Here is a 13,577-nt window from a genome sequence, read left to right on the forward strand (position 1 = left end):
GGTATAGCAATTTTGACAGTAGTTTTTAAGACAATTTTAAGAAAACCTGTAAATAATCTAATTAGGATAATTTTAATTATATGTATAATTTGTTATTATATAAGACATTATTGTATATATATATGATAGAAATTAAATAGTATAAGGAGAAAAGAAATATAATTTGGATATATGTATAAGAATCTATATAAAAATGTATGTTTAATATTGTAAATATTATAAACAAATTAATATAATAATATAATTTTTAAAGTTGTTAATATTTATTATTTTTAAGCTAAACATGTATAATAATATCGATAAAATAAATAAAAAATGTTATTCATTGTCAAAAAACGATTTATTTTCATACTCCTCAATACAGTTGTTATTCATACTATATAAAATAAATTATAAGCGTATACAACAAAACACAAGAACGATTGCTCTAATTATTAAAATATATAAATAAATCTCAAACGAGTATACCATTTGACTATGCGAGAGTATAAAATGTTCGGTTGCATCCGAACTTAGCCCTTCCTTACTTTTTATACTGTCGCAACCTGTTGCTACAGAGTATAATAGTTTTGTTCACCTAAAGGTTGTTTGTATCACTTAAAACTAATCGAGTTAGATATAGGGTTATACCTATATATTATATTATATATAAATGATCAGGATGAAGAGACGAGTTGAAATCCGGGTGACTGTCTGTCTGTGCAAGCTGTAACTTGAGTAAAAATTGAGATATCGTTATGAAGCTAGGTACACATGTTTCTTGATACCGTAAGACGGTTGGTGTTGCAGATGGGCGTAATCGGACCACTCGAACGCCCACAAAACGCCATTAATCAAAACCAAATAAATTGCCATAACTAAGCTCCACAATAAGATACAAGGCTGGTGTTTGGTATACAGGATCACATTAGGGTGGGGCATCCGCAGTTTAAACTTTTTGTTTAAAGTGGGCGTGGTCCAGCCCCCTAATAGGTTTAATGTGCATATATCCTATACCACTCAAGCCATAATAAAAAAAATTCACTGGGAACAAATGCTTTTAGCATTTCTATCGACGGTGTGAAAATGGGTGAAATGGGGTGACAACCCCGCCCACTCCCTATATAACGGTACTGTTAAAAACTACTAAAAGCGCGATAAATCAGGCACTAAACAATCCCGAGACATTAAATTTTTATCTCTGGGATGGTATGAGATGACTTTATAGGAACCACGTTCAAAATTAGTCAGTGGGCGTGGCACCGCCCACTTTTAGGTGAAAACCCATATCTTGGGATCTGCTTAACTGATTTCAACCAAATTCGGTGCATAATATTCTTCTCATATTTCTATGCTGTAGTACGAAAATGGGCGAAATCGAATAACAACCACGCCTTTTTCCCATATAACAACATTTTAAATTTAATCTGATGTTTTCACTTTTCAGTATGCAAATCAAGCAACAATGATTATTTCGGCGTAAAACTTTGCGCGAATAATACGTTTAAAGTATGCCACTTTATGACCAAAAATTGTCTAAATCGAATCAAAACTGTACAAGCCCCTAGGTACTGAATATGTGGACCCCAGTGCCTATAGTTGACTTTTTACCGAAAATATCGGTCAACATAGAACAACATAGAAGGCGGCAAGATCCACAAAGAAATCTAAATCGAGTATACCATTTGACTTTGCGAGAGTATAAAATGTTCGGTTATATCCGAACTTAGACCTTCCTTACTTGTTTATTTTATTATTTATTATTATTATTCAAGGTGACGATTGATGTTTATCATTGCAAATACCTGTTCACAAAAAGTTGTTGTATTATACTATATTCCTCTTATTTACATCTCTCTGTCAAGAAAGCAAGATTTGAGCAGGTAACCTCAGCTGTGTACCACACATAGGAAAACATGTGATTCTTTTGTTACGTGTAGGATTATACAATGGAACATTACCACAAACTCTTCGTTTCCTTGCTGAGGGCAGTTGTCAAAAAATGTACTTTGGCTGTAAGACAAACGGTAACAATTTTCTCTGTATTGAGATAGTGTGAAACTACTTTTTATGGTGTTATCAAATTTTAATTTTACAGTCCTATTCATATGACCTCACAAAAGTCACCACCTTCACTATTGTAAGGTTTTTAAATTTTATGAGGTTTACCTTATGCTGGCGTAAATTACAAAGCTCAAAAGCTGATAATTTCCTCAAAAATTTGTGGCGTCTGAAAGCAACCCTCACAATTCGAACAGCTGTGAATGTTTTGTTTATTTCCATATTTTTAAACAAATTTGTAAATATTTAATTGAAATAGAATGGAGGAACTTTTTAAGTTACTAACTATGAATAAAAAGGTATTTGAAGAATTCGGTCAAGATTTTATTTGTAAATATGTATGTAAGTTAACGGCAGCCTCCACCCAGTAGCTTTACGCTAATTATAAACAAAACTGTATCTTTGCACTTAGCAATAATACAGCTTCTTAAGTAATCAATATTCTTTTTCATTAAGTTAGGACCACAGCTTCTTAATAAGCATCTTTGCTTATTTAAGTAACCAATATTCTTTTTCATTAAGCTAAGACCACAAATAAAATGTAAACAATAAAACCAATTACTGAATAAGCGAATATTGTAACTGACACTTATTGTAAGAATTAAGCAAATAAGAAAATTGTAAAAATAAGAGTAAATTGAAATAAAGGGACCAGTTATCCATCTGGATCACTCAAACTATTATATTTGATTTCTTCCGCGCGTTTGCGGAAAACTATATTTACGTTAATTGGCGCCCAACAACGTGGGGCATGTGTTACATTTGTTAAGTGATATCCTAGGCAAAAAAAGAGGGAGAAAGTAACAAGTATCCCTAGCCGAAAGGACAATCACAGTGACGCATATCGTAACCGCAAACTATCAATGAAGTATCCTCTCGGAAGGAGAAAAGTAAAAAAAACAAGGACGAATATACCAATAACAATATTAAAATTCCTAAATTCTATAAGTGAATAAGTATTTTAATATATGTCGCTTGCAGTCGAGCTACTACTGCAGAAGGTCTATTCATCATAGGAAATTTTATTCCTCCTAACAAATTTTCTGAATCGGATCCTGTATTTAAGGATCTGAGGGAATTGAACACAAATAAAGCTCTGACAACAAGTTTCAGTTTTATGAATTCGCGAACATCTGGACATCAAATTTTATTCCATTATGTTCAGAGTCTTCATGCTCAAATAATGATATAAAAAGCAACTGTTTGATGCTATCTTCAGATATTTTATGTTTTGTAGAAACTTGGAGTTATCCGTCTGAAAATTCTGATATACCAGGATTTACTCCAATTAACGAGCTGAGGATATATAGCACGGGGCATTATAATATATGCAAAGCATAGTATTGCTAGCTTTATGGAACCAAAGGCTGTAAAGAAAATTTATTCAGGCCGCAAAGTTTTAGAAGCGGTTTCAGTATTAATATTCTGGTTCTATAGGAAATCGGATCCAAGAAAAAAACTTTAGTTCCCTGCTTGGTGTAGAATATTCAACTACACCTGCCGGTACACAAATTGGTTGGGCATTTTCAAACATGGATCCTTCCCATGTTAATGCAATTACTTTTGAGACAGTACACAGCTATCATGACAGGATTTGTGTCTCTATTTCCAACTAAAGTTTTAAGACTTATTGCAATAGTTCTTAATTTTTTTTTTTAAATATATGTATATTAAGAAATGGTATAGCAATTTTGACAGTAGTTTTTAAGACAATTTTAAGAAAACCTGTAAATAATCTAATTAGGATAATTTTAATTATATGTATAATTTGTTATTATATAAGACATTATTGTATATATATATGATAGAAATTAAATAGTATAAGGAGAAAAGAAATATAATTTGGATATATGTATAAGAATCTATATAAAAATGTATGTTTAATATTGTAAATATTATAAACAAATTAATATAATAATATAATTTTTAAAGTTGTTAATATTTATTATTTTTAAGCTAAACATGTATAATAATATCGATAAAATAAATAAAAAATGTTATTCATTGTCAAAAAACGATTTATTTTCATACTCCTCAATACAGTTGTTATTCATACTATATAAAATAAATTATAAGCGTATACAACAAAACACAAGAACGATTGCTCTAATTATTAAAATATATAAATAAATCTCAAACGAGTATACCATTTGACTATGCGAGAGTATAAAATGTTCGGTTGCATCCGAACTTAGCCCTTCCTTACTTTTTATACTGTCGCAACCTGTTGCTACAGAGTATAATAGTTTTATTCACCTAAAGGTTGTTTGTATCACTTAAAACTAATCGAGTTAGATATAGGGTTATACCTATATATTATATTATATATAAATGATCAGGATGAAGAGACGAGTTGAAATCCGGGTGACTGTCTGTCTGTGCAAGCTGTAACTTGAGTAAAAATTGAGATATCGTTATGAAGCTAGGTACACATGTTTCTTGATACCGTAAGACGGTTGGTGTTGCAGATGGGCGTAATCGGACCACTCGAACGCCCACAAAACGCCATTAATCAAAACCAAATAAATTGCCATAACTAAGCTCCACAATAAGATACAAGGCTGGTGTTTGGTATACAGGATCACATTAGGGTGGGGCATCCGCAGTTTAAACTTTTTGTTTAAAGTGGGCGTGGTCCAGCCCCCTAATAGGTTTAATGTGCATATATCCTATACCACTCAAGCCATAATAAAAAAAATTCACTGGGAACAAATGCTTTTAGCATTTCTATCGACGGTGTGAAAATGGGTGAAATGGGGTGACAACCCCGCCCACTCCCTATATAACGGTACTGTTAAAAACTACTAAAAGCGCGATAAATCAGGCACTAAACAATCCCGAGACATTAAATTTTTATCTCTGGGATGGTATGAGATGACTTTATAGGAACCACGTTCAAAATTAGTCAGTGGGCGTGGCACCGCCCACTTTTAGGTGAAAACCCATATCTTGGGATCTGCTTAACTGATTTCAACCAAATTCGGTGCATAATATTCTTCTCATATTTCTATGCTGTAGTACGAAAATGGGCGAAATCGAATAACAACCACGCCTTTTTCCCATATAACAACATTTTAAATTTAATCTGATGTTTTCACTTTTCAGTATGCAAGTCAAGCAACAATGATTATTTCGGCGTAAAACTTTGCGCGAATAATACGTTTAAAGTATGCCACTTTATGACCAAAAATTGTCTAAATCGAATCAAAACTGTACAAGCCCCTAGGTACTGAATATGTGGACCCCAGTGCCTATAGTTGACTTTTTACCGAAAATATCGGTCAACATAGAACAACATAGAAGGCGGCAAGATCCACAAAGAAATCTAAATCGAGTATACCATTTGACTTTGCGAGAGTATAAAATGTTCGGTTATATCCGAACTTAGACCTTCCTTACTTGTTTATTTTATTATTTATTATTATTATTCAAGGTGACGATTGATGTTTATCATTGCAAATACCTGTTCACAAAAAGTTGTTGTATTATACTATATTCCTCTTATTTACATCTCTCTGTCAAGAAAGCAAGATTTGAGCAGGTAACCTCAGCTGTGTACCACACATAGGAAAACATGTGATTCTTTTGTTACGTGTAGGATTATACAATGGAACATTACCACAAACTCTTCGTTTCCTTGCTGAGGGCAGTTGTCAAAAAATGTACTTTGGCTGTAAGACAAACGGTAACAATTTTCTCTGTATTGAGATAGTGTGAAACTACTTTTTATGGTGTTATCAAATTTTAATTTTACAGTCCTATTCATATGACCTCACAAAAGTCACCACCTTCACTATTGTAAGGTTTTTAAATTTTATGAGGTTTACCTTATGCTGGCGTAAATTACAAAGCTCAAAAGCTGATAATTTCCTCAAAAATTTGTGGCGTCTGAAAGCAACCCTCACAATTCGAACAGCTGTGAATGTTTTGTTTATTTCCATATTTTTAAACAAATTTGTAAATATTTAATTGAAATAGAATGGAGGAACTTTTTAAGTTACTAACTATGAATAAAAAGGTATTTGAAGAATTCGGTCAAGATTTTATTTGTAAATATGTATGTAAGTTAACGGCAGCCTCCACCCAGTAGCTTTACGCTAATTATAAACAAAACTGTATCTTTGCACTTAGCAATAATACAGCTTCTTAAGTAATCAGTATTCTTTTTCATTAAGTTAGGACCACAGCTTCTTAATAAGCATCTTTGCTTATTTAAGTAACCAATATTCTTTTTCATTAAGCTAAGACCACAAATAAAATGTAAACAATAAAACCAATTACTGAATAAGCGAATATTGTAACTGACACTTATTGTAAGAATTAAGCAAATAAGAAAATTGTAAAAATAAGAGTAAATTGAAATAAAGGGACCAGTTATCCATCTGGATCACTCAAACTATTATATTTGATTTCTTCCGCGCGTTTGCGGAAAACTATATTTACGTTAATTGGCGCCCAACAACGTGGGGCATGTGTTACATTTGTTAAGTGATATCCTAGGCAAAAAAAGAGGGAGAAAGTAACAAGTATCCCTAGCCGAAAGGACAATCACAGTGACGCATATCGTAACCGCAAACTATCAATGAAGTATCCTCTCGGAAGGAGAAAAGTAAAAAAAACAAGGACGAATATACCAATAACAATATTAAAATTCCTAAATTCTATAAGTGAATAAGTATTTTAATATATGTCGCTTGCAGTCGAGCTACTACTGCAGAAGGTCTATTCATCATAGGAAATTTTATTCCTCCTAACAAATTTTCTGAATCGGATCCTGTATTTAAGGATCTGAGGGAATTGAACACAAATAAAGCTCTGACAACAAGTTTCAGTTTTATGAATTCGCGAACATCTGGACATCAAATTTTATTCCATTATGTTCAGAGTCTTCATGCTCAAATAATGATATAAAAAGCAACTGTTTGATGCTATCTTCAGATATTTTATGTTTTGTAGAAACTTGGAGTTATCCGTCTGAAAATTCTGATATACCAGGATTTACTCCAATTAACGAGCTGAGGATATATAGCACGGGGCATTATAATATATGCAAAGCATAGTATTGCTAGCTTTATGGAACCAAAGGCTGTAAAGAAAATTTATTCAGGCCGCAAAGTTTTAGAAGCGGTTTCAGTATTAATATTCTGGTTCTATAGGAAATCGGATCCAAGAAAAAAACTTTACTTCCCTGCTTGGTGTAGAATATTCAACTACACCTGCCGGTACACAAATTGGTTGGGCATTTTCAAACATGGATCCTTCCCATGTTAATGCAATTACTTTTGAGACAGTACACAGCTATCATGACAGGATTTGTGTCTCTATTTCCAACTAAAGTTTTAAGACTTATTGCAATAGTTCTTAATTTTTTTTTTTAAATATATGTATATTAAGAAATGGTATAGCAATTTTGACAGTAGTTTTTAAGACAATTTTAAGAAAACCTGTAAATAATCTAATTAGGATAATTTTAATTATATGTATAATTTGTTATTATATAAGACATTATTGTATATATATATGATAGAAATTAAATAGTATAAGGAGAAAAGAAATATAATTTGGATATATGTATAAGAATCTATATAAAAATGTATGTTTAATATTGTAAATATTATAAACAAATTAATATAATAATATAATTTTTAAAGTTGTTAATATTTATTATTTTTAAGCTAAACATGTATAATAATATCGATAAAATAAATAAAAAATGTTATTCATTGTCAAAAAACGATTTATTTTCATACTCCTCAATACAGTTGTTATTCATACTATATAAAATAAATTATAAGCGTATACAACAAAACACAAGAACGATTGCTCTAATTATTAAAATATATAAATAAATCTCAAACGAGTATACCATTTGACTATGCGAGAGTATAAAATGTTCGGTTGCATCCGAACTTAGCCCTTCCTTACTTTTTATACTGTCGCAACCTGTTGCTACAGAGTATAATAGTTTTGTTCACCTAAAGGTTGTTTGTATCACTTAAAACTAATCGAGTTAGATATAGGGTTATACCTATATATTATATTATATATAAATGATCAGGATGAAGAGACGAGTTGAAATCCGGGTGACTGTCTGTCTGTGCAAGCTGTAACTTGAGTAAAAATTGAGATATCGTTATGAAGCTAGGTACACATGTTTCTTGATACCGTAAGACGGTTGGTGTTGCAGATGGGCGTAATCGGACCACTCGAACGCCCACAAAACGCCATTAATCAAAACCAAATAAATTGCCATAACTAAGCTCCACAATAAGATACAAGGCTGGTGTTTGGTATACAGGATCACATTAGGGTGGGGCATCCGCAGTTTAAACTTTTTGTTTAAAGTGGGCGTGGTCCAGCCCCCTAATAGGTTTAATGTGCATATATCCTATACCACTCAAGCCATAATAAAAAAAATTCACTGGGAACAAATGCTTTTAGCATTTCTATCGACGGTGTGAAAATGGGTGAAATGGGGTGACAACCCCGCCCACTCCCTATATAACGGTACTGTTAAAAACTACTAAAAGCGCGATAAATCAGGCACTAAACAATCCCGAGACATTAAATTTTTATCTCTGGGATGGTATGAGATGACTTTATAGGAACCACGTTCAAAATTAGTCAGTGGGCGTGGCACCGCCCACTTTTAGGTGAAAACCCATATCTTGGGATCTGCTTAACTGATTTCAACCAAATTCGGTGCATAATATTCTTCTCATATTTCTATGCTGTAGTACGAAAATGGGCGAAATCGAATAACAACCACGCCTTTTTCCCATATAACAACATTTTAAATTTAATCTGATGTTTTCACTTTTCAGTATGCAAATCAAGCAACAATGATTATTTCGGCGTAAAACTTTGCGCGAATAATACGTTTAAAGTATGCCACTTTATGACCAAAAATTGTCTAAATCGAATCAAAACTGTACAAGCCCCTAGGTACTGAATATGTGGACCCCAGTGCCTATAGTTGACTTTTTACCGAAAATATCGGTCAACATAGAACAACATAGAAGGCGGCAAGATCCACAAAGAAATCTAAATCGAGTATACCATTTGACTTTGCGAGAGTATAAAATGTTCGGTTATATCCGAACTTAGACCTTCCTTACTTGTTTATTTTATTATTTATTATTATTATTCAAGGTGACGATTGATGTTTATCATTGCAAATACCTGTTCACAAAAAGTTGTTGTATTATACTATATTCCTCTTATTTACATCTCTCTGTCAAGAAAGCAAGATTTGAGCAGGTAACCTCAGCTGTGTACCACACATAGGAAAACATGTGATTCTTTTGTTACGTGTAGGATTATACAATGGAACATTACCACAAACTCTTCGTTTCCTTGCTGAGGGCAGTTGTCAAAAAATGTACTTTGGCTGTAAGACAAACGGTAACAATTTTCTCTGTATTGAGATAGTGTGAAACTACTTTTTATGGTGTTATCAAATTTTAATTTTACAGTCCTATTCATATGACCTCACAAAAGTCACCACCTTCACTATTGTAAGGTTTTTAAATTTTATGAGGTTTACCTTATGCTGGCGTAAATTACAAAGCTCAAAAGCTGATAATTTCCTCAAAAATTTGTGGCGTCTGAAAGCAACCCTCACAATTCGAACAGCTGTGAATGTTTTGTTTATTTCCATATTTTTAAACAAATTTGTAAATATTTAATTGAAATAGAATGGAGGAACTTTTTAAGTTACTAACTATGAATAAAAAGGTATTTGAAGAATTCGGTCAAGATTTTATTTGTAAATATGTATGTAAGTTAACGGCAGCCTCCACCCAGTAGCTTTACGCTAATTATAAACAAAACTGTATCTTTGCACTTAGCAATAATACAGCTTCTTAAGTAATCAATATTCTTTTTCATTAAGTTAGGACCACAGCTTCTTAATAAGCATCTTTGCTTATTTAAGTAACCAATATTCTTTTTCATTAAGCTAAGACCACAAATAAAATGTAAACAATAAAACCAATTACTGAATAAGCGAATATTGTAACTGACACTTATTGTAAGAATTAAGCAAATAAGAAAATTGTAAAAATAAGAGTAAATTGAAATAAAGGGACCAGTTATCCATCTGGATCACTCAAACTATTATATTTGATTTCTTCCGCGCGTTTGCGGAAAACTATATTTACGTTAATTGGCGCCCAACAACGTGGGGCATGTGTTACATTTGTTAAGTGATATCCTAGGCAAAAAAAGAGGGAGAAAGTAACAAGTATCCCTAGCCGAAAGGACAATCACAGTGACGCATATCGTAACCGCAAACTATCAATGAAGTATCCTCTCGGAAGGAGAAAAGTAAAAAAAACAAGGACGAATATACCAATAACAATATTAAAATTCCTAAATTCTATAAGTGAATAAGTATTTTAATATATGTCGCTTGCAGTCGAGCTACTACTGCAGAAGGTCTATTCATCATAGGAAATTTTATTCCTCCTAACAAATTTTCTGAATCGGATCCTGTATTTAAGGATCTGAGGGAATTGAACACAAATAAAGCTCTGACAACAAGTTTCAGTTTTATGAATTCGCGAACATCTGGACATCAAATTTTATTCCATTATGTTCAGAGTCTTCATGCTCAAATAATGATATAAAAAGCAACTGTTTGATGCTATCTTCAGATATTTTATGTTTTGTAGAAACTTGGAGTTATCCGTCTGAAAATTCTGATATACCAGGATTTACTCCAATTAACGAGCTGAGGATAGATAGCACGGGGCATTATAATATATGCAAAGCATAGTATTGCTAGCTTTATGGAACCAAAGGCTGTAAAGAAAATTTATTCAGGCCGCAAAGTTTTAGAAGCGGTTTCAGTATTAATATTCTGGTTCTATAGGAAATCGGATCCAAGAAAAAAACTTTAGTTCCCTGCTTGGTGTAGAATATTCAACTACACCTGCCGGTACACAAATTGGTTGGGCATTTTCAAACATGGATCCTTCCCATGTTAATGCAATTACTTTTGAGACAGTACACAGCTATCATGACAGGATTTGTGTCTCTATTTCCAACTAAAGTTTTAAGACTTATTGCAATAGTTCTTAATTTTTTTTTTTAAATATATGTATATTAAGAAATGGTATAGCAATTTTGACAGTAGTTTTTAAGACAATTTTAAGAAAACCTGTAAATAATCTAATTAGGATAATTTTAATTATATGTATAATTTGTTATTATATAAGACATTATTGTATATATATATGATAGAAATTAAATAGTATAAGGAGAAAAGAAATATAATTTGGATATATGTATAAGAATCTATATAAAAATGTATGTTTAATATTGTAAATATTATAAACAAATTAATATAATAATATAATTTTTAAAGTTGTTAATATTTATTATTTTTAAGCTAAACATGTATAATAATATCGATAAAATAAATAAAAAATGTTATTCATTGTCAAAAAACGATTTATTTTCATACTCCTCAATACAGTTGTTATTCATACTATATAAAATAAATTATAAGCGTATACAACAAAACACAAGAACGATTGCTCTAATTATTAAAATATATAAATAAATCTCAAACGAGTATACCATTTGACTATGCGAGAGTATAAAATGTTCGGTTGCATCCGAACTTAGCCCTTCCTTACTTTTTATACTGTCGCAACCTGTTGCTACAGAGTATAATAGTTTTGTTCACCTAAAGGTTGTTTGTATCACTTAAAACTAATCGAGTTAGATATAGGGTTATACCTATATATTATATTATATATAAATGATCAGGATGAAGAGACGAGTTGAAATCCGGGTGACTGTCTGTCTGTGCAAGCTGTAACTTGAGTAAAAATTGAGATATCGTTATGAAGCTAGGTACACATGTTTCTTGATATCGTAAGACGGTTGGTGTTGCAGATGGGCGTAATCGGACCACTCGAACGCCCACAAAACGCCATTAATCAAAACCAAATAAATTGCCATAACTAAGCTCCACAATAAGATACAAGGCTGGTGTTTGGTATACAGGATCACATTAGGGTGGGGCATCCGCAGTTTAAACTTTTTGTTTAAAGTGGGCGTGGTCCAGCCCCCTAATAGGTTTAATGTGCATATATCCTATACCACTCAAGCCATAATAAAAAAAATTCACTGGGAACAAATGCTTTTAGCATTTCTATCGACGGTGTGAAAATGGGTGAAATGGGGTGACAACCCCGCCCACTCCCTATATAACGGTACTGTTAAAAACTACTAAAAGCGCGATAAATCAGGCACTAAACAATCCCGAGACATTAAATTTTTATCTCTGGGATGGTATGAGATGACTTTATAGGAACCACGTTCAAAATTAGTCAGTGGGCGTGGCACCGCCCACTTTTAGGTGAAACCCCATATCTTGGGATCTGCTTAACTGATTTCAACCAAATTCGGTGCATAATATTCTTCTCATATTTCTATGCTGTAGTACGAAAATGGGCGAAATCGAATAACAACCACGCCTTTTTCCCATATAACAACATTTTAAATTTAATCTGATGTTTTCACTTTTCAGTATGCAAATCAAGCAACAATGATTATTTCGGCGTAAAACTTTGCGCGAATAATACGTTTAAAGTATGCCACTTTATGACCAAAAATTGTCTAAATCGAATCAAAACTGTTCAAGCCCCTAGGTACTGAATATGTGGACCCCAGTGCCTATAGTTGACTTTTTACCGAAAATATCGGTCAACATAGAACAACATAGAAGGCGGCAAGATCCACAAAGAAATCTAAATCGAGTATACCATTTGACTTTGCGAGAGTATAAAATGTTCGGTTATATCCGAACTTAGACCTTCCTTACTTGTTTATTTTATTATTTATTATTATTATTCAAGGTGACGATTGATGTTTATCATTGCAAATACCTGTTCACAAAAAGTTGTTGTATTATACTATATTCCTCTTATTTACATCTCTCTGTCAAGAAAGCAAGATTTGAGCAGGTAACCTCAGCTGTGTACCACACATAGGAAAACATGTGATTCTTTTGTTACGTGTAGGATTATACAATGGAACATTACCACAAACTCTTCGTTTCCTTGCTGAGGGCAGTTGTCAAAAAATGTACTTTGGCTGTAAGACAAACGGTAACAATTTTCTCTGTATTGAGATAGTGTGAAACTACTTTTTATGGTGTTATCAAATTTTAATTTTACAGTCCTATTCATATGACCTCACAAAAGTCACTATTGTAAGGTTTTTAAATTTTATGAGGTTTACCTTATGCTGGCGTAAATTACAAAGCTCAAAAGCTGATAATTTCCTCAAAAATTTGTGGCGTCTGAAAGCAACCCTCACAATTCGAACAGCTGTGAATGTTTTGTTTATTTCCATATTTTTAAACAAATTTGTAAATATTTAATTGAAATAGAATGGAGGAACTTTTTAAGTTACTAACTATGAATAAAAAGGTATTTGAAGAATTCGGTCAAGATTTTATTTGTAAATATGTATGTAAGTTAACGGCAGCCTCCACCCAGTAGCTTTACGCTAATTATAAA

Source organism: Bactrocera oleae, chromosome 3 (assembly GCF_042242935.1).
Source record: "Bactrocera oleae isolate idBacOlea1 chromosome 3, idBacOlea1, whole genome shotgun sequence".
NCBI lineage: Eukaryota > Metazoa > Arthropoda > Insecta > Diptera > Tephritidae > Bactrocera > Bactrocera oleae.